The sequence below is a fragment of the Chiroxiphia lanceolata genome, chromosome 3 (genome assembly GCF_009829145.1).
Source record: "Chiroxiphia lanceolata isolate bChiLan1 chromosome 3, bChiLan1.pri, whole genome shotgun sequence".
Taxonomy (NCBI): domain Eukaryota; kingdom Metazoa; phylum Chordata; class Aves; order Passeriformes; family Pipridae; genus Chiroxiphia; species Chiroxiphia lanceolata.
This window is the reverse complement of record NC_045639.1, coordinates 92,951,155-92,972,919: the sequence shown is the minus strand read 5'-3', so window position 1 is coordinate 92,972,919 and position 21,765 is coordinate 92,951,155. Positions and strand designations below refer to the sequence as shown.

Here is a 21,765-nt window from a genome sequence, read left to right as displayed (position 1 = left end):
CAGCTGACCACAAGCAGATCAACAGCAATGTTCCTTTACCTGTAAGTCATCCCAGAGCAAGGCACACTATTCACAGAATCACAGAATGGTTTGGGTTGGAAGGGACCTTTAGAGGTCATCTAGTCCAACCACCTCTACCATGGGCAAGATCCTTCACTTAATCAGATTGCTCAGAGCCCCATCCAATTTGAGTTTGAATGTTTTCAGGGATGGTGCATCTACCAGTTTTCTGGGCAGCCTGTTCCAGTGTTTCAACACCCTCACTGTAAAAAAAACTTCTTCCTTACATCTAGTCTAAATCTGCCCTCTTTTAGTTTAAAATCATTGCCCCTTGTCCTATCACTACAGTCCCTATTAAAAAGTTTGTCCCCATTTTTCTTGTAGGCCCCCTTTTAGGTACTGGAATGCCACAATAAGGTCTCCCTGGAGCCTTCTCTTCTCCAAGCTGACCAGCCCCAACTCTGTCAGCCTGTCTCCATAGGAGAGGTGCTCTAGCCCTCTGATCTCCTCTGGACCCACTCTAACATGTCCATGTCTTTCTTGTCTTGAGATCTCCAGAGGTGAATGCAGTACTCCATGTGAGGTCTCACAAGAACAGAGTAAAGGGAGGAGAATCATGACCCTTGACCTGCTGCCCACATTCCTTTTGATGCAGCCCAGGGTACAACTGGCTTTCTGGGCTATGAGCACAAACTGCCAGCTCATGTACAGACTCTCATCCACCAGCAGCCCAAGTCCTTCCCAGCAGGGCTGCTTTTAATCCCTTCATCCTGCAAACCATACTCACGCCGTCGATTGCCCCAACCCAGGTGCAGGATCTATACTTGGCCTTGTTGAACCTCATGAGGTTCCCATGGGCCTGCTTCTTGAGCCTGTCTGGGTCCCTTGGGACAGTGCCCCAGGCATGTCAATCACACTACTCATCTGGGTGGTGTTGGCAAACTTGCTGCGGGTGCACTCGATCCTGCTGTCCATGTCATTGATGGAGACATTAAACAGTACTGGTCCCATATGGACCCCTGAGGGACACCACTTGTCCATCAGGACTCTGAGCTGCTGACCACTACCCTCTGGATGTGATCATCATCCAATTCCCTATCCACTGAACAGTCCACCCATCAAATCTATATCCCTCCAATTTAGAGAGAAGGATGTTGTGGGGGCACATGTCAAAGGCCTTATAGAAGACCAGACAGATGACATCTGTAGCCTTATTCAGTGCCTACAGTCAGGTAAAAAAGAAAAAAAAGACCCAATTATGCTAGACAATACTTTTTTAAACATGTACCTCTATATACACCGGTTATTTTTTCCTGAGTTTCTACAACGGACAGAAAAAAAATCCTTCTCTGCTACCAAATTTTAATCATTGCAGTAAGGGCCCTGAACACTACAGCAATTTGAATCAGAGTCTGGAAGCACTCAGGTTTACAATCTGAAAGATTTTACTCCTTCAAGTCCAAGCATCTAATCCAGAGAAAACCTATCTGATGTTTTAAACAAAACAAGATTACTGGACTTCAATTCTGCAACACAAACATAACAAAGGCTAAACTTGTACCTTGCTCCAACACGATCAAATCCCACTTTTTCAATAATCCTCTGGATTTTGACAGACAGGCTTTTTTGGACCTCCACAGGTCATTTTGCATCCTTGTTTCACTTTGACACTGTGAGCTGAGACAAGCACCATGCTCCAGCAGCCGGCCATGTGTCTGGGCAGAAGATGTGAGCTCTGCCCTGCCGCTCAGTCCAGGCATGGATGGCCCCAGTGCGTCTCGGTGTGACAATCAAAAATACAGTGCAAAGCCTTTCCTTGCAGTATATATTTTTTAAGTTTATTTATAAAAAGTGTTTCATACAGGCTACAAGCATTGACAACATGCTCTTCTAATGCACATCATTAGTCTCTGAGGAAAAGGCTACTAAATACTGAAGGATTTCACCCAGCTCCTGCCTTTCAAAACAAAATTCTCTCCTATGCTTTGCACTGAAAACACATTCTGGGGAGTTTATGCCAAAAAGTAATTTAAGACTTCTTGGTCACATTTTAATGTTGTTTCTTGAGTTTCTTCTTGGAGTAACTTTCCAGGTGCAAAGATGATGCACAAAAATATAAAGGTTTGCCCTCTGTCCCATGGCACCCTTTTTAAGCAAATCAAACAGCAGCAAAAAACCATTTTGAGCTGAAAGCTCAAAGCACTGAGAGCCTGCTCCCTTTAAGCAGGATCCTTCAGTTCTCACCCTGCTGCTCAAGAACTCCCTGAAACAGATCCCAGTTTTCACATCTAAGTGTCTGAACTTGAGTTCAAAAAAAATTCCCAAAATAGGCATCTAAATAATTGTGCTGGCTTCTGAGAGCAACCCGTTGTCAGGCCTGGCTGCTCAGCCTTCTTGGAAAACAGCCACTTTCGTCATTCTTAAATTAGGACTTCGAAGCCTAATTTTAGGTACTTGCTTTTGGAAATCTTGATTTGTGTTTTCTTGTAAGTGATGTTTCACAGTCCCTGCTACTGCAGAGGTGACTTCTCTTTTTCTTCCTCCAAAAGTACAAACTATCCCTCATCCAAAACCCCAACAATCACATTGTTTTTTGCTTTTGTAGATATACTGGAACTGAAAATGCTTGGCTGCTTGAGATGGAAGACAGCACTGATAATCAAAGCTGTCAACCATTTTCTGTCCATTTGCCAAAGCTGCCCAGTTTTTCCTTTCCATTCCCAAAGCCTTAACCACTCCTTGCATGTATTGCCTTTCAACTTCCTGCCAAACTGAGATTACCCTTTTTTCCTCTTTCTGAATACCCTCTTACATCCTAAGCATGCTTAACATTAGCAGTAAAAAGGAGTTCAGAATAAATTATAGTCCTTATTGATCAGAAAGTGTAGGTATATTTATTTTATGGGAAATCGGTGAAGCATAAGTGCTGCAGATTTTGCACTTTAGTTTTGTTAAAATACAAGAAACTATTTCAAACTTTAGTTTGCACCTGTATCTCTAGCAAAATGATGCACATTTTTGGCCCCCTAGCATCAGCAGCAAACCCTCCAGCTTGCTGCTGACACATCAGGAGCCACAGTGCTGAGCTTTCATACTCCCTGGCAGCACCAGCATAAGGAAGCTTAGAAATAAATCATTCGTATAAAATTCAGGGAAGCATGAAAAAATGCAGGACAAAGGAGAGAAACTAGTTTCAAACAGTTTAACCTCAATGGGATTTCAAACCATTTGGAAATGCAGGGGGTAAAGGAAGACTTCGGCCAGTGAACTATAGGGTATAATTGCATGCCATTACTTTTCCTGTCATTCTACCCCCCTCCCCAAATCCTTCAGTAATGTTTACCTTCATACTTAAACACAGTTGTGGTAATCAAAGTATTTTACAAAACAGAAACAAATACAAGAAAAGGATACTGCAAAACAGAGTAAATAATTGTGCTCAATACCCAATACCTCATTAAATCAGAATCTAATTATCTTCATATAGAAAAGTTAAGAAAAATCATAGGTCCTTGCAGTTTTATTAACACTTTTAGCAGATCTAAACTAATTTGAATTAGGATCTGATTCAAGGATTAGGATATTCACACAAAATTCATCCCCTTGAAGTCAACAGCTCTTGGTAGGGCAGGGGATTATTTCAGGCAGAGGGAAAACACCAAGGGCAATGGCCAAGCAGGAAGAGCATGTTGGAAGCAACCACACAAAGACACCCATGGAATTACTAAGAATCTGTGGAAAATGGCTCATCACTGCCTCTCCATCCCAGAAGGATGCATCCAGCATTCACCTGCAAATAAAGATCTTTCATACTGCAAAGTCCACCTTAACAGCAGCAGGTCTGGCACCCCTCAGCACTATGGTTTTCTCAACAGCATAAGTTTTCCTGGAATAAAGTGTTCAAGGGTATATTCTGTGCCCAGCCACTGCACTTGTATCCCCGTACTGCGATACTGGAAACCTCCTCACTGCTGCCAGCTTATACCCCTGGTGCTGTTAAGAGCAACACAGTGCAGAGTGCAAAAGTATTTACAGAAATAAAATGTGGAGGGAGAAAAGTCAAAGCATACATGCTGTGTTTGTAATAGCTTGCAATTATAAAATGTACAAGGGTACTGCACAGACAACTCCTGGTTGGGGTTAAAGAACTGCCTTTTTTTTTTTTTTTTTTTTTTAAATGGGAAAAAAATGGAAGAGAGGATCTGTGGCAAACTATGTGAGATGGAAACAGGGAGAATATGTACATGGCACAAGAGCGGCTAGTCAACTTTTTTGTAAGGAAAGCCAAAGCACAGCATGTGCTAGATAGCTTTGCTCCAACCTCCCCAAGCAGTATGGCAGTGTTTATTAACAGCTACTCTGAATCTGAAGCTCCCTCTTTTTACTGCAGCTCACAATGGAAAATTGGCCTCAGGAAGCCAGGGAAACTAAAGAGAGCTGAGAAGACAGGAGTCAAAAGCTAAGTCCAAAGGGCCACAAGGACACTGGCTTTCGTTTCTGGTCTCACTTCTCTTATTCAAGTGCCACCTGCAAGAAGGTCTGAAAAACTCTACTCCCCTTTAATAAAGGGACTCCTATAATCTCTCTCTGTGTACTTCACTCAAACCAACTTTATACTTCCATAGGAGTAAAATAAAGTTACAGCCCCCAAAGCCTATTTTAATGAGCCTTCTTGGTCAAAAGGCTGCATTTTCTAACAACAGAGCTGATGAGAACACAGCAGCAGGACCAAGGGATGGAGAAGCCCTGCCTTGCATGACCATTACAAACAGCAGAGTTCAAGAGCACTGTGTACCTTCAAGACAGTAAGTTTCAATTTACCTTTTCTTTAAATGCCCACATCTCATAATTGCATAATAAAACTTAAAAAGTGAGAAATAGGAAAAAAAAAAAGTTACAAGTGGGACTGTCCCTCCACATGAACCCTCATTTCCTCCAACATGCTGCAGCTGTGGCACTGAATCTGAGCACTGAGAGAGCCTTTGTCACCAGCTTGCCCCTTCCTTCTGCCAAAATCTTGCTGCACTGAGCTCTGAACTCAGGGGACATCTCAAGAATAAAACTGGAAGTATAGGACAGATAAATAATTTTGGTTACCTTCTTTGCATTTAGTAGCTTGACATAACAGTCTGCTATCTAATCCAAAAAAGTACTTAAAATTCTTCTGCATGTGTGAAACACCGTACAAAGCAAAACACGCCTGCATGCAGCTATCCAGTAAACAACGTTAAGCTATAAAAAGGTTATCTGGGGTTCACATGCTGACTAGATACATGAATCCAATAAAAAGTGGAGAAATTAGTAGAAGATCATGAAAGCTGGTGGTGACAGTCACAAAGGTAATGCTCCATCATGCAAATCTGACTACTACAGGCAGAAGAGCGACATAAAACCTTAATTAAGATGCCCTGCTAAGATGTGAAACTACAACCCCTGTGTTCAGGTGGGTAACTGATACCTTTTGAAGGACCACTTGTGTTCTGGAAACCAGATCACACTGAAAAAGCACACATGTCACTCTCAGGCAAGTAACAGTATGTTAAGTATTTATTTGTGTACTTACTCGTTATTTCCAAAGTGTGTGGAGTGGTACCTGGAACGCTATGAGAGTGAAATTCTCTGATGGGCCCTAACACACACAAAATTACATGTAATACACTGAGTTAGTTACATTCTTCAATAAAAATGAAGTGAATTTCTACACTTTTACTTAAAGGAAGACAAAATGCATACTGACAATTGTACATGCGTGTGCTTGCCTTGCTGCTGTTTTGTCGTATGGCCAGCCATGCTATGAGAAGCCAATTTCGAAACTTCTCTATTTTCCTGGTGTACCCCCATGAGACGAGTTAATCCTGTATGGCTGCAGCTGTACTAATACTTGGTGCCTCCATTTTAAGATGCTAAACATCATGCCAGACAGTACCATCATACATAGCGAATAATACTAACAAAAGTCAGGCAAGTATGAGTAACAGAATCACAGAATCATTAGGGTTGGAAGGGACCTCTGGAGATCATCCTCCAACCCCCCTGCCAAGGCAGGATCACCCAGAGCAGGTGACACAGGAACACGTCCAGGTGGGTTTTGAATATCTCCAGAAAGGAAGACTCCTGGGCAGCCTGTTCCAGTGCTCTGCCACCCTCAATGTAAGAAGTTCTTCCTTATGTTGAGGTGAAACTTCTTGTGTTTTAGTTTATGGCCATTGTTTCTTGTCCTGTCGCTGGGCACCATCGAAAAGAGTCTGGCACGAGCCTCTTGGCACCCACCTTTGAGTTATTTATATGTATTAGTGAGATCCCCTCTCAGTCTTCTCTTTTCTGGGCTACACTGTCCAAGCTCCCCCCAGTCTTCCTCATAAGAGAGATGCTCCAGACCCCTCAGTATCTCTGTGGCCTCTGCTGGACCCTCTCCAGCAGTTCCTTGTTTTTCTTATACTGAGGAGCCCAGAACTCCTGATGCAGCCTCACTACGGCAGAGTAGTGGGTGAAGATCACCTCCCTCGACCTGCTGGCCGTGCTCTTCCCGATGCACTCCAGGATACCACTAGCCCTCCTGGCTGCAAGAGCACACTGCCAGCTCATGGACAATGTCTCATCCACCAAAACTCCCAGGTCCTTCTCTCCAGAGCTGCTGTCTAGTAGGTCAGCCCCCAACCCATACTGGTAATTGGGGTTATTCCTCCCCAGGTGCAGTACCCTACACTGGCCCTTGCTGAACCTCATTAGGTTTCCCTCTGCTCAACTCTCCAGCCTATCAAGGTCCTTGAGGTTGATGCGGGTACATTTTAACCCTTCATCCAGGTCTTTAATAAACAAATTGAATAAGACTGGACCCTGATCCCTGGGGAATGCCACTGACTACAAGACTCCTACTGGGTTATACTCTGCTGATCACGACCCTCTGAGCTCTGCCATTCATACAGTTCTTGATCCACCTCACTGTCTATTCCTCTAACATTTCCTGAGCTTACCTATGAAGATGTAATGGGAGACAGTGTCAAAAGCCTTGCTGAAGTCAAGGCAGATAACATCCACTGCTCTCCCCTCACCGACCCATCTTGCCATGTCATCATAGAAGGCTATTAGATTGGTCAAGCTTGATTTTTCCTTGGTGAATCCATGCTGACTACTCCTGATGATGGCTAGATTTAAACAGAAATAGGTACAAAAAGTGTTCCTTTTCCCACCATTCTGAGAACTAAGACAAAAAAAAAAAAGTACTTCAGGTACAAGTGTTATGCCATGGCATCATGCTGCTCAGGACAAAACCCTGCCACTAGGCACCCCTGCCTTTGAAACAGTGTAGAAATAATAGGCAAATCATTCAGAAAATCAACTGCCCTTAAAATCTAATCTCCTTTCCAAAGGATAAAGGTGTCAACACTCTGTAAGGCAAGATTTTGACCCTGTTCCTACCCAGGACTCATAAGAAGTATTGAAAGTTAAGATATCAGGTTCTGGCATAGGGATAGAAAACAATGAGAAAGGAGATTTCTTACAAATGCAGATCATTCTCCTCCACCTTTCCCTTCTTGTACAACACTTTGCACATCTGTAAACAAATGGTTGCCAAAACAATGCAGCTGCATTTCTGTTACAGAAGCTCAGGGCTGAAAAGCCTGGTGGATCCTGAGGAGCTGAACATCCTTGCCTGCACCAGACCCACACCAAACCAGTTTCTGCCAAGAATCAGCAAATATTGGGGTGCCAAATTACTGCTGTTACAAGGGCCCCTGAAAAAGAGGACTGACACCTGGAGTCATTAGAAAAGAAAGTATTTCTGCCTGTACATTTCCGTGGTTTGATTTTGGAGCACTTTCCTAAATGTTGCTTCATCAGAAGACCCTACTCCAGGAGGCAAGTACTGCAGTTTCTTATATTTTACTCCTTGTTTTAAGGGAAGAAAGACCAACCAACCAATTAAAAGGAAATACTGTAACGGTAAAGCTTGACATGATCTTATCACAAATTCTTTCTATGAACTTTAAACAGCAGCAGAACTTAATTAACAGCAACTTCCAAACTGTTTTCTGCAAGCTCATAATATAAAAGATTCAGTTATCTGCAGAAGTAAGACAGTGAATTCCAGGAAAACAAGTCCCTTTCCTCCAAAGTTTAGCCACTCTTCTTTCAATAAGAGGCAACAAATTCATGGTGTAGTGGAAACCCTGCAGCCATTAAAATCTGTTCCATGGAAAAACACAGCTAGACTGAACCCCCAGCTCCAGCACCAAGGTGCAGAAGGTTTTACTACATTTGTTTAATACATTCAGAAGCACTGGAGCAAAAGCAGGGTCAGTACTGTAATTTGAAGTAATGTATCTGCTTTAAATACAGGGATAAACCAATATCCACACAAACAGCAGGCAACAGGTTGCCTCCACAACCCTGCAGCTATCCAGTCCTCCTCAGGGCAGCAATCCCCTAGAAAAGGGGGCACCAGATATGCCTCCTCTGCCCTGCTGGTTGTGCAAAGTCTCTTAAACATCTGCAGCAATTTATTCATTCCTAAAGATAATCTCCGTCCACCCGGCATTTTTCCTACTCACTCCGGTTGCGGTGTCCGCTCACGCCCATCAGGAACCCTCAGGCTAACAGCCACCACATCACCTCACCTTTGCCCTAACTTCTCCATTCAACCAGGTCCATAGCTATAAAACCATACCCAAGGTGTGTGAGGTGACAAGGAGCCACCAAGAACAGATCTGACACTGCTGCTTTCATTCTTTCCCTACTCTCCACCCTGCCTGGGTGGAGGGAAGCTGGAAAAATTAAGGCAGCCCAAAAGAAACCAACCAAGCAAGAAGATCAGCTTTCAGCTGGGTCCATCCCAACTCCTGATTTACTATAGGAGAAGCAATGGCACAAGGCAGGCATATAGGTGACAAAGAGGTCTTACCTGACTGAAGCTGAGCAAAGTCATTGTATTGCACCCAGCAAGGAACCGAAGCAAAAGAAAGGTAAATAAAACAGGTAGACAAGAAGGAAGACGTAGACTCTTTAAAGCATAATTCTAAAAAGCTATTAAGAAAAGGCCAAAACAAAATGCAATGCCCAAGCATCACTGAACATAAAGGAATGGTACTAGTGAAAAGTACAAGAATTGCGGAAAAAACATAAAATGAAATAACAAAAGATCATACAGCATACGTCAAAGCTAACTTATGGAGATTTCTTAAACGTAATTGTAGCAGCATGAACTGGTAGATTATTGCACTGTAAAGAATAAACAACAAAAAAAGCCCCCATCCCTGAAATATCAAGGCAGGTCAGAGGTAAAAAGGAAAGAGGAAGAAGGGACAGGAGAAGAAGGTTAACCATTGAGAGACCCAACAGACAGAGATCAACAACAGATTGGGTTCTTTTTCAAAAAAAAGGCAACATAAATGTTTTATTAAGTCTAAACAAAGCAAAACTATTCCAATAGAAACAGAGCTAACAAAAATAGATACACAGAAAAAGACTGAAATACAAAGTGAAACAGACAGTGAATACAACCAAAAACTCTTACTACACACTGGCCAGCCTGCAGTTGAGGGCCTTGAGGTCCGAGGGGAAGAATCCCTTTTAATTCTCAGCCTTACAGCACGTTACACCGTAAGAAACAACAGACAACCACCTTACTAGTGATTTGAGACACATCTTGAGCACAGCAGACCAAGACCAAATTTCAACAGGAAGTTTGATTTTCTGATAATACCGAACATTTTTTACTTAATTCCCAAAGCTTCTAATTAAATTTGTCCTATGAGAAAAACACATTGCTACGAAACCAAATAGTGATTTACACATGGAAAGTAAAACTTTTTCCATTACTATGTTCATTGCAGCAAAGTGAAAACCTAACTTAGAGTGTATTTTATGAGTGCTCATATTTTGTCAGGAGTGAAAGATAGGACAGAATTAAGAAGTGTTTCATCAGCACACTTGTAAAGCAACTCTTTAAACACTAGGCAAAAGACAAGCTCTTTAGCCTCTATAGTAAGACTGTGCACAGTAATTATAAAGGTGACAATATATTAAAAGTTGCTTAGCAGGTAAACCCAAACCTTTGTTTTCTGAATGCACCTATTTCATACATGTTTTGTACAGATTGTATAGGATATAAAATAATGCTTCAGGCAATCAAACTGCTTATTCATGTTGGCAGAGCTCTGAAAGCTTTCCTCTGAAATCTCACCACCACCACAGCTCTTTTTTACTGTATGCTAAAAGCGAAACATGATTTTGTGCAAAAAACTCTTCCATGAACCAATTTTTCAAGTATCAAAGACAATTTCAGTGATTGTAGGTTATTCCACAACGTTTTTATCTCCCTGTAATACAAGCCCTCCACAGAGATGTGTCATCTCTAAAATAAACAGCAGCAAAGGGACTCTTCATTTAAAGAGATCTGTTATTCTGGACCAGGGAAGCTAAATGCTCAAGCTCAAATCCCCACACAGGAACTGGTAGGTGGTGGAGGGATAGGAGAAGAAATAAAAGCAAACCACCAAACCCCCAGATTTTGTTAACATTCTTCTCTCACATTAAGGACTGACAGCTTAGGTGGGAATTGGGAAGGGCAATGATGCTGCCTGCAAGAAGAGGAGGTGTCAAGAGCCTCCAATGGCTGATTAGGGCTTCTTCACTGGCTCAGGACAAAATCCAGCCCTGCCCCTCTGTTCTGCAAAACAACCTCCCAGGGCATTGGATGAGTAAGATTTTTAAAAAGCAAAGCCTGAAAAATAGATGCAAACAGAAACATGAAAGTGTGCAAAAGGAGCAGCAAGGAAAAACAAAGTGAGGGGTGGAAACCTCCTTAACTTCATTGTAAGCTCCTTCACACATGCAAGTGGCAACTCACAGCCCCTGTCACTGCAGCTTCAAAGACAGTCATCTCCTCCCAAGGCCATGTTGGAGGCAACACAGCACTACAGGATGTAAATAAAGCACTCACTCCAACATGATCATTTTTCATACACCATAAACAGTGGTTAAAACCTGGATACATCCATGTGTTCTCACCAAGTACATCCTTGAGGACTCAAATCCTTATTTTACCAGCTTCGTAAATGTGTATTTTAAGACACAAAGTCAAACTCCACAAACACTTAGAAAACTGCACTGTGCTATATACAACTGATGCCTGCATTGGTGCATTGTGTGAGCCTGATATGTTTTGTGAAACCAAGAAACATTCACTCTGCAAAACTCAAATTCATTATAGCTCTGTAATTGTTCAACTTGAGTTTAAATTTTAATATTTGATCTAAACAAGTTCAGCACTGAATTTAGAAGGAATGAGTCAATTAAGAAGACTTAAAAAAATGCAAGAGAAACCTCTGAAAACAACATTAGCAGTCCTTCCTGTACTGTAATGTGAGCCACTTAGCAGTGGTGATAGAACAAGAAATCAATACGAAGAAGTACCAAAGGATATTATATTTGTTCTGCAAGGCATGGCCAGACTTGCAGCCTGCCTTTGTGTGCTTCAAAGGGAGATGATGGTGGTTTTGAAAGAGCTAAAAAAAAAAAAAAAGGTAGGGAAGTTAGAGCTTCCGGGAACCCATCAAGTAAAGGTGGATCGAGTATGGCCTTTGGAGAATTACCTGGAACTTAATGAAGGCTGCAAAACCAGAGGACAGAGTGCCATGGTTTGACTCTACCTGGCAACTAATATCCTCCAGCCACTTGCTCACCCCTATGCAGACCTGGTGGGATGGGGACAGAACCAGAAAAAGGTAAAGCCTTGTGGGTTGAGGCTAGTTCATTTATTAAACTGTTCTTAAGTTAATCATCCTCATCATTACCAGCACAACAACAAAACAACAACAAAAACCACAGCACCACCACCACTAACGATGATGATGGAAACGAAGATAACAGAAAGAGAGAGGGAGGAATAAAACCCAAGTAAGAAACCAACCTCTGACTGATGGTGAGCCAGTCCCCAAGCAGCAATCAGAGCCTCCCAGCCAATTCCCCCCAGACTGGGCATGACACTCTCTGGTATGGAATATTCCTTCGGGTCAGCTGTCCAGTTTGGGTCAACTGTCCAGGCTGTGCTCCCTCCTGGCTTCCTGTGTACCCACTCACTGGCAGAGCATGGGACACTGAAAAGTCCTTCATTTAGAGTAACCCCTACACCTAAAACATAGTGTGTTAACATTATTTTCATATTAAATACAAAACACAGCACTGTACCCAGCTACTAGGAAGAAAATTAACTCTATTCCAGCTGAAACCAGGACACAGAGCTACTACTATTTAAACTAACATGACAAGTGGTCTGACATTATCGACTATAAAAATGGTTTATGGTCATGCACAATTTTTACCTATAAACAAGAAGAGGCAGCAGCAGCAACTCATGCACTCAGGGCAATGACCTACACTGAAACACAGTGGCCTTTCTGTCACTACCTGTATTACTATTACTGTTTTCTCCTCATTTGTAACTGAACAGACAAATGCAATACTCCTGACTGACGTGGTGCTGTCTCTCTCAGCCCCTATGTAATGGGTCTGCCACCCTATATATTGCTGGGGTTGTTCCCTTGCAGTTGTGTTTTCCTCTAGCCCTTACACTGTATTTTAACCTCTTGCAGAAGGTTATGGGAACACTCACCCAAAACTTCCCAGTCCACAGCTGAGTCTGGTGGCTGGCACTGGGCAAGCCCAGCCATTGCTTCTACAGCCAGAGCAACAGGGGGTTGCAGTGGCGACCGTGATCTAAGCTGTGCCTTCTGGGTGGCACATAAGCCAGAATTCAATAAAATATGAAAAAATCTGCTCAAATCTTTTGCAAGAGGCTTTTCTGCTTAGGTCTGTTACAGAGGCAGAGAAAAATCCATAAGTAACAAGGCCTGCTGGACTGGCAGCTTATTTTCTGACAGTATATCACATATGTTAATAAAAAAAGAACATTCTGCACCGCATTAAAAGTGCAGGTATTTTCCCCATTAATGAGGCTTCACGCATACAATAAATCAAGCTCACAAGACTAATGTAAACCTTAACAACACACCAAAAGGCCACTGTACATGAGTGAACTGTGGGATAAGTGTGTGATGCAAGGGATAAACACATGACCCTAATTTAGGACAACCAGCTGAGGGTTTGCACCAATTCACAGGGTCTGTGATCAGCTAAAACCAACCTCTCCATGCCAGTACTGCAAAAGAGAAATGAACCACCAAACCACAACCAAACACTCACCATAAGCAAGTGTTACCCTGCAGTCCACAAATATGTACACATAAAAATGCAAGCATAACTAGTATTGTGTCCTTCAAAGGCAAATCCCAACCTGTGTGCCTCTACCAACACTGTCCTGCAGCCACCACAGGAGTTCTTGCCCAAAAGCATGCAAGTAGCCACATGAATGAACTGAACCTGTAGATGCTTTCTGGTAAGCACACATGCCGTGCACCCAAAGTAACATGTGCCACTTGAACTTCAACAAGAGAAAAGCTTTCTCAAGTTTCTTTTTCTAAAGGGCAAGGCAATGTTAAACATTGGAGAATGTCATCCTCCTAACTGGTTAAAGGTTTAATTATTGTTATTGAAGTCAAAGGGTCTCCCTACTGTTTGGCAAGGAGACGATTCTCAGAATGATGATTCAAAATACCAGTATTTTTAAAATCAACCTCAGAGCAGGAAATATTCCTTCAGGAAAAGGTTAACAGAAGCTTTCTGATTCAATTATGTGCATAAAAATAGCACATCTAAGGGGAAGCCTATATAGATTAAGGTATAAAGGCCTATAATTTCCCAAGTCATCAACTTAAGCAAAGAAGAGGACACAGGACTAGCTCAAGAACTAGACCTCTATGTTTGGACCACTATGCTGACAATTGATACAGTAATGGCAAATGTGAGAGTAGATTTCTTTTGTTCGTTTTTAAGAGCTTCAAGATCTCTATTTGAATATGGATGCCATGGTTTTAACAGCAGAGGGAGAGGAGCTGCTCCTCCACCAAGTTATGATCCGCTCCAAACCCTAAACGCACAGCATCCAAGGGAAGAAGGCATAAAGGTAAAGGGAGGGGGGAAGAAAAGAACAAAAGAAAAAAAGGCAGCAATGCAAACGTGCCTGCTTATGAATTAACTAACTAAACATATAGCCTAAGACCATAAGACATTTTGAGGTGTATTACTTGGTTTAATAAGCTAAACCACATTATTCTGCAAATTAATACTTGTTAGTTTTTGTTTAACACCAGTAACATCCTTAGGATGACACCAATGAAAACGGTCCATCGGCAAGCATAAAAGCTGGAGTGTTACCTGAAATCAAGACTACTTCCTTTTTGAACTCTAGCATATGTTTTACAGCAGGGAGCCTGAACATGCACATAGGAAGAAAGCAATTACCCTCCAGTGACTGCAAAGGCAACTAGCAGGAGGAGAAACAGTTTTCTCAAGGTCACAGAGGGAGAGGAGCGCTTTCAAGCGATAACAGAAGAGGAACAGTCACTTTGTTCAAATCACTGACCCAGTGTCTCAAGGGGTAGAGTTATGAGAAGATCAAAGAGCAGGGCAGAATTTGAAAATGTAGAAAAAAGTTTTATCCCATGTTTGCTGTAGCCTTGCACAACCAAGTTTTATCTCCTGTAAATGTTAGTGCAACTCAGCACATTTAGTCATCGCCCAAAGCATCATTTGGCAGGCAAATCTTCAGTATGTTTTGACATGGAGGTCAATTAAATCCAGACAACTTGAGCATAAATACAAGTTCATGAAATGTTTTTATATTTCTACCTGATCAGTAGAGCAGGTCATTAACAAGGTTACCATTAATGAAACACAACCTCTACAGCTAATAATCCTTTAATAAGGGCATGAAAAATACCCAGATGCAATGGGATGCTGAGGCCAACTCTTAATTTGCAGCACTGAGATCAGTGCAGGTGATGTGATTCATTTGTTCATGGAGAAGCAACAACTGCACTCAGCAGCATGCATCTCTAAAATCTCTACACCTGGTGAGGGAGTTTAGTTGACTGGGCCTGTGCTTTCTAAATGCACAAGGCTTTGTGTTTCACACGAGTTTACTTCACCAAGGAAATTAAGTAATTCTCCAACCATCCAATATAGCAGGAAAGCATTTACTGAGGACATACTTCAGACAAGTTTGTTCTTGTGCTCTTATTTACCTTGTAAGATAATGTGTCCTAAACACCAAAACAGAGAAATCAAGGCAATAAATTTCAGGAGATTAATTCCAATTAATAGATCTAAGGATCTGTACACAGTCAACAACAAGTTATTTCCACAGTAAGATCAGAGGTAGCACTTATTTGATTTGTCAATCAAAAAATCAATTCACATCACTGTTTGCATTACCTTTACCAAACAGAGATCTAACTGCTGTTCTGTTGGATAATGGGGACAGGTTTCAGTGCCCTCAGGAACCCAGATATAAATCACTTTTACCAGTCAGCACTTACAAACTGCAGGGATGTCAGCCTAAGCAATGCCCTTGTATTGCTGCATTACCAAATTTAAACAGCCTTAGGAAAGGTCATAGCAAAGCAATCTGACCTGGAAATAAGTTTTTAAACAAACCAATTTCTATGTAATTCATTGATTACCCTTTTTATTTGTCCTTGTGGGTGTTTTTCCATTTAAGGGAAAAAGCATTTCCAATGCTAGCGTGCATAAACCATTTGGATTGCAGGGTTCTTTTGCATTTTTAACACATTTAAGAATCACAAATTAGCGACTATATTACTATGACAAAACAGCTACAGATTACAAGGATTATTGTCAGTTTTGTGAAGTGTCTGGATGCATATGGAGCAGTGTGCTCTGACTGTCATGCAGAAAGCATCAGTTTCTTCAGTCTATTATACGGTCAAACAGCTTTGAAAAGCTTATGCTCCATCCTGGAAGAACATAATTTTGCACATTATAAAAAGAAGAAAACAAAAGCATTACTGCAAAGAATTGAGGCAACAGCTCCTAAAGTATTCCTATGTCTGAACAGTTTCATAGATCTCATCCCTACACAACCAATTCAAGACATGGCAATGAAAGAAGGCAAAGAAAGAGGATTAAGAGGACAAAACAAACAAGTTGTTCAGTTATGCAGTGGAGGTTATAATAAACAGCATCATTACCTATACATGCCTTCAAAAACTATATGAAGAGCTACCAACACTAAGTAGAGCTTTAGTAGCTGTGAGAATTCAACATTTTGCTTGCAACTCATTTTAAGACAGCATGCCACTCACAGGAGTAAAACAACATGCCAAGATATAAGAGGTAGAGGTATTTGTGGCTCTGCTCTTCAGCGACGAGAAAACACCCCTGACTCTCTTCGTTCGGAGTCAGAGAACAAACCCTCCATATCTGGAATAAACCCCACACCATCATGAGCCCATTTGCTCCAAAAGGCTTTCCCAGTCCAAAAGGGCCTTTCTGGCATGACCTGTCCCAGGAGACAACTCTGTGCACAGCATAGGGGCTCTGTCTTCCTGCTACGGCAGGAACCCCAGATCCAGAACGCTGACTAAGCCCCCTCCCGTGCCGGTGGCAAGGTGACACCTAAAGTGGCGCTGAGCCCACCCTCCCACCACCCTGCACCACCACACCGCTCCTGCCCTGCCTGTTGCATGAACATCCCTTGGTGACATCCTTTTAGTGCCAGCTCCAAGAGGGACAGAGGGCACAACAGTACACAGAGGCATGACACGCTTTTAACAGGGCACTGTAGGCAATTACTGTTCCTCTCCCAAAAATTTGTCTCAGGTGGGATGCAGACAGTATTAACCAGGAGATGTGCTTTATCTGCCACTGAGTGAGGGCTGCTGAGAACCACCAGAAGGCAGAAGACGAGCATTTTAACCTTGTGCTCTGTATGGGCTCTTTCTTTCTGAGCTCAGCAGAAACAGAAGCTTTTGATGTTGCAATGTTTACTACCCCAAAAATGAGGAAGGTAAAGGAATGAGGTCAGCTCAGTACTTGAGAGCATTTAACCAATTACCAACTGAATGTCACTTACAAAGAATATGCTTTCCCAAGGGGGCAGCTCTGGATCATGCTCAGCACTGAGCTTTCCATCTGTGGCCACTGGACTCAAGCACCAGGTCAGCCTGAAATCCTAAAATACTGTCAGTTCCACCATCATTCCAAAAAATCTCAGTCTTCAAACATATTTCCAAAAACCTGCTCCTAGCAAGTTACAAAAGAATGAGCAATTAAAGGAACTGTTCAGAGGCCTGACAGATTTACGGTATTATTTCCAATTTACATTTTTTAGTTCTGTTAAGCTTATCTTCTTTAAGTTAATTCCTCTGGTAAACAACACAAGATGAAGGTTAACAGGGAAAGAAGAGATTAGACCAGAGAATTCAAAATATTTTATTTCAATTCTGGCTCTACAAAATACAAAGAATGTAACAAGAAGAATATTTGCTGAGAAATGCAAGAACAACATCAACTTACTAAAAATACTGCAATAAGTAAACCCAGAGACTGGTCAGACAGCACATAAACTAAGCAGCATTAATGATGCTGTATTTAAGTACCAAGTATGCATGAGTTTTAGTCAAAGATACTTCATCTGATCAGCTGTTGCTATGTAAAGGGCACTAACTCACTAAAAGTGCAACTGCTTTTTAAAAAGCAGAGTGAGGCATGAAGACCATCAGCCAGACTCTTCCCCAGCTTGCAAGACAAAGCCACACTGCATATTCATTTCACTGCTGCTCTCTCTGGTTGCATTTGAATGCAGAATATAGAAAGCACAAAGCAGGCTTCCAGCACATATGACATATATAATGTGTGCCTTGTAATAAATTCAGTAAAATCAAGCAAAATTCAGGCATGTCTTTTAGTGCTCTCGACCCATGTCAACTGGCAACATCCTCAAGGGCAAACCCACTCTTAAATTCAGCAAACTCAGGACAGTGGTCCTCTTTATTTGCTCCTCAGTTCACAGACAGCTGAGGAGCGATCCCCACCCAGCTGACCCTAGCCATCTCCAGGTCCCACAAGTTTTCCCACGAAATCCTCCCTCTTGCAAGTACACCTCCCCCCAGGCAGAGTACATGCCTTGGCTACTTGCTGCTCTGAAAACAGACTATGTCTAGTGCAACCTAAATACATGAATACTTTCATGAAAAACTCCAGCTTTTATTGCTCAACAGTATCAGACGATCACGTGTGCCACAGGCTTACTCTCCCTGACGCAGCTTCCACTGCTGGTAGCAGAGGTGAGAATGCACCAGTACTTATCTCTAGCTGTGGAGTATTTTAACAGCAAAGAAAAATCTCAGGCTGCGACTGCATGGAACGAACAAGAAAGGTTTAGGGTTAAATATATCGCAAAGCTCCTCAGCGTTATTCACAAGTCCTTATTAAAACCAAATAAATCCTTCTATGCTAGCAGTTTAATACTGATGCAGCAGCACTGTCAGCCCGCACCTACAAAAACTTCACAACTGCAAAACCCTCCACCCAGCCGTGGCCACCGACGATAAATTAAGCCGGCGGTTTAAGGCAGGCACGCAGCCCCCTGGCAGGGAGCTGCTCTGGCAGAGATAACCTCACCCTGGAAGCAACCTGGCCCAAAACTCTGGCGAAAGGCTGTGCCGCCACGGGAGACGCCTGCTCGCTTGTCCTCCTCTGGTTTCAGCTGCAGGGCGTGTTTCCATTTGCACAGAGCGGTTTCGCAGACTTCCTGATCGGAAGCATCCCAACTGCAGCCATGCCCCTGCCTTGTTCTCCCTCACCATCGCTGGCAGCCGGCTGAGCTCTTTGCTGGCGTTTTTCCTCACAGCCACGAGTGCTCTGCCATGGCACTGAATCCCACAGCATCAGAGATCACCCAAAGCACTGAGAATACAAATGAGCCGTACGGGGCACTGCCGTTCAGCCGTGGCTGGGACACGGAGCAGGCACTGCACCCAGCTGCCGGAGGGAGAAACGCTTCTTGTCATCTACCAGGAGCCCTTTTTGCTGATCAAGCCAAGGTGCTACTATTCCTGCCCAGGTCTGCAAAACTGGCCTTTTGTCGCAGACTCAGAGCACAGATTAGTGCCGGAAACCTCTCTGGAGTCAGATCCTCAGCGGCTGCATCCTTGGGGATCAGGGGAAGGGAGTGAGGGCAGAAAAGCAGCAAGTGCAGGCAGGGAAGGAGAAAACACTTATCAAATGCCCAAGACAATACTTCGCATAACCCCGAGCACTGCCGACTTCTAATGCTGCGAGTGCCCGAGGGCTTCCAGGAGATGGAAAAGATAGAAGCAAAGTCATAAAGTTTTTAAGAAAGTCCCCGCACAGGCATCTGACATACTGACACATTTCTATCGCTTGCCCTTCATTTTCCGCTCATTTCGTAATGCCTTTACCCTTTAAGCATCTAGATTTTCAAACGGGCCGGCACCTTTCGGAAGCACCGCACGTCTCCACGGCGCGGGTTTAGCGGGGCGCGTGCCCTATTCCACACACAGACCCGGGAACCACCGTGCCAGCGGCTCCAGTCCGAAACCAGCAACGCGGTCAGGGGCGCTGGGCAAGAGCTCAGGGAAGAAGATGCAGGAGAAGAAGGAGTCTTCCCTTCCGAGCCCGACAAGCCCTTCCGCTGACACCCTGCCCCTCTCTGCCGGGCTGCTCCGCGCCGCCCGCTCCCCCCGCCGGCAGCGGCTCCCTCAGCGAGGCCAGGCTGCGGGATGCACACCTCGCACACCCGCCACGCCGGAAAAAACGGATCAGGCGTTCTATCTGGAGCCGTGGCAGCGCTCAGCCCTCCCCGAGCTCCCCGAGGAGGCAGCCCACAGCCGACGGTGGGGGCTGAGGTGCGGGGTCTCCTCCCTTCCTGCCCGTTATTTCTCCCCACCCCGTGCCCCGCCACGGCGGAAGGCGCTGCCGCCGCCCGGGATGCAGTATCCATGGCAATGCGGGATTGCATCATGTTGTCGAACTACACCGGGGGAAAGACGCTCCCGGCGAGAGCCCCGGCCCTTCCGCCGCCCCGTCCCCTCCCTCCCCCGGCCCGCCCGCCACTGCCGCCCCGTCCCCGGCCGCAGCCCCGCCGCTCCCCGCCGGCCGCCGAGCCCTCCCACGCTCCACTCCGCCGGCGCTGCCGCCGCACTTGTTGCGCGCCCCGCGGAGCGGCACCCCCCGCCCGCCGCGGCCCCCACCCGGCAACCGCCCCCCTCGTCCTCCGCATCCTCCCGCGGGCCCGGGAGGCCGCGCCGCATCCCGCCGCGGGGCGGGGAGCCCCGGCGCTGCCCTCCCTGCCGCCGCGGACGCGGCCCTACCTGGCGCTGGCGGCGGCGCTGGGGGCGGCGGGCGGCACCGGCCGGTCTGTCCCGCTGCGGCGCCGCGGGGGCGGGGCCGGGGCCGGGGCGGGCGCGGGGCGGGGGGGTCCCGCCCCCGGGCGGCCGTGGGCTGACCGTGACGTCAGAGTGGCGCGGGGGCGCACGGGTGGCGGCCGGGGGGCGCTATGACGTCACGGGTGCCGGACCAGTGCGGCGGCGGGAGGAGGGTCGGGAGCGGCTCCGTGCGGGGTTCCCGCCGCTTAGGGACCGGCTTCGGGTCCCGTCCAACAAGTCGGGACCTTGCATGGAACAGCGAGCGGTTCCTCTGGCCGGGAGGGCTTCCAGCCCAGGCCATGGAGGCAAGGGGACCCCTGTGAAAAACGATATGGGACCGTGTAATTAAAGACTGTCCTAATGAGTGAGCAGCAGGCCTACATTAAAGGTCCCAGGCAGATAACAGTTGATGTGTTTCCTGTGTTTTGAAGTAATGGGGTTTGCAGCGTTACAGCGTTTTCAAATGTAAGCTCTGGCTGCAGTAACTAGGTAGAATTTTAATTTGGTCCTATTATAAAAACACTAGTTTTGTTGTGTAATTTACATGCGTATGTTAAGCCTGTCCCCACAGTGTTGGATGTCTGAGGAAGGAATGTCAAAGCATCCTCTTTGGCTCCTCTCCAGTGGCTGGGATGCTCAGCAAAGGCAGAATAGACCGTTCACCCTCTCCAGACACTTCATTACCTCCACGAGGCCCTAATGGGGCATTAGTGAGGGTGCCTTGGCGTTAGTGTCGCCAACAGGAAGAAAGTAGTCTGTTTCTTTCCCTCTCTCATGGTGAAAGGTGACATTTTAATTTTTTCCACTCCCAAGAGTTTGTTCCATCTCTTTGCTAATTAAATGAAAATGTGACATAAATAAAGAGCAGCTTTGCTTTGCAAAGAAGAGAAGTCAAGCAGCAATTTGCATGGGGTTTATTTAGGATCAAGTTTCTGCACTCCATGGGAAGGAGTTAGCAGTTTTAGAAAGCTGGAGTAAAAAAGGTTTCTTGAAGCTTTCTCATGGCTATAGAAGGCAGGCACATAGGTGAAGCCATTAGGACTAGCTATGCCAGCCCAACGTCCAGTACCCTTCTTGGAGTAGTAATGCACTGGTCCCATGTCCATGGTCATTTAGCTGAAGCAGCGCATTGCAACCTCACCTCGCCTGGTCAAAGCTCAGCGTGCAAAGAGTCCCCAGAGGTGATGCTGGGCTGTAAATGGGCAACAAAATAACATGATGTGTTTCCCAGTGGAATCAGAAATGATCTTCCTTGAGCTCCTTAAGTAGACATCGAGGCTATGCGATAGTTCTTCAATCTTATTTCTCTATTAGAGTAAGATGTTAATAGGAATGCTGTTTGGTTTGTGTTGGAGCTTTTTCTAAGAATCATGAAATATGCTGAATTGGAAGGGACTCTTGGCCCTGCACAGGACCATCCCCCAGAGTCACACCATGTGCCTGAGAGTATCATCCA

General features: G+C 44.7%; 1 protein-coding gene across 2 annotated transcripts in view; it reads right to left on the bottom strand.

The window, feature by feature from the left end:
* The window catches only part of ELOVL5 (ELOVL fatty acid elongase 5), a 40,367-nt gene extending 20,052 nt beyond the window's left edge, over window positions 1-20,315 (bottom strand). The window contains exon 1 of one of the 2 annotated variants that reach the window (XM_032681849.1): window positions 20,256-20,315. The gene's annotated coding sequence lies outside the window, so the exon portion shown is untranslated. Of the gene's footprint in view, window positions 1-16,993; window positions 17,145-20,255 lie in introns of those variants that run through there. The other variant, XM_032681850.1, reaches the window with a different exon arrangement.
* Between the last annotated feature and the right edge of the window lie 1,450 nt (window positions 20,316-21,765).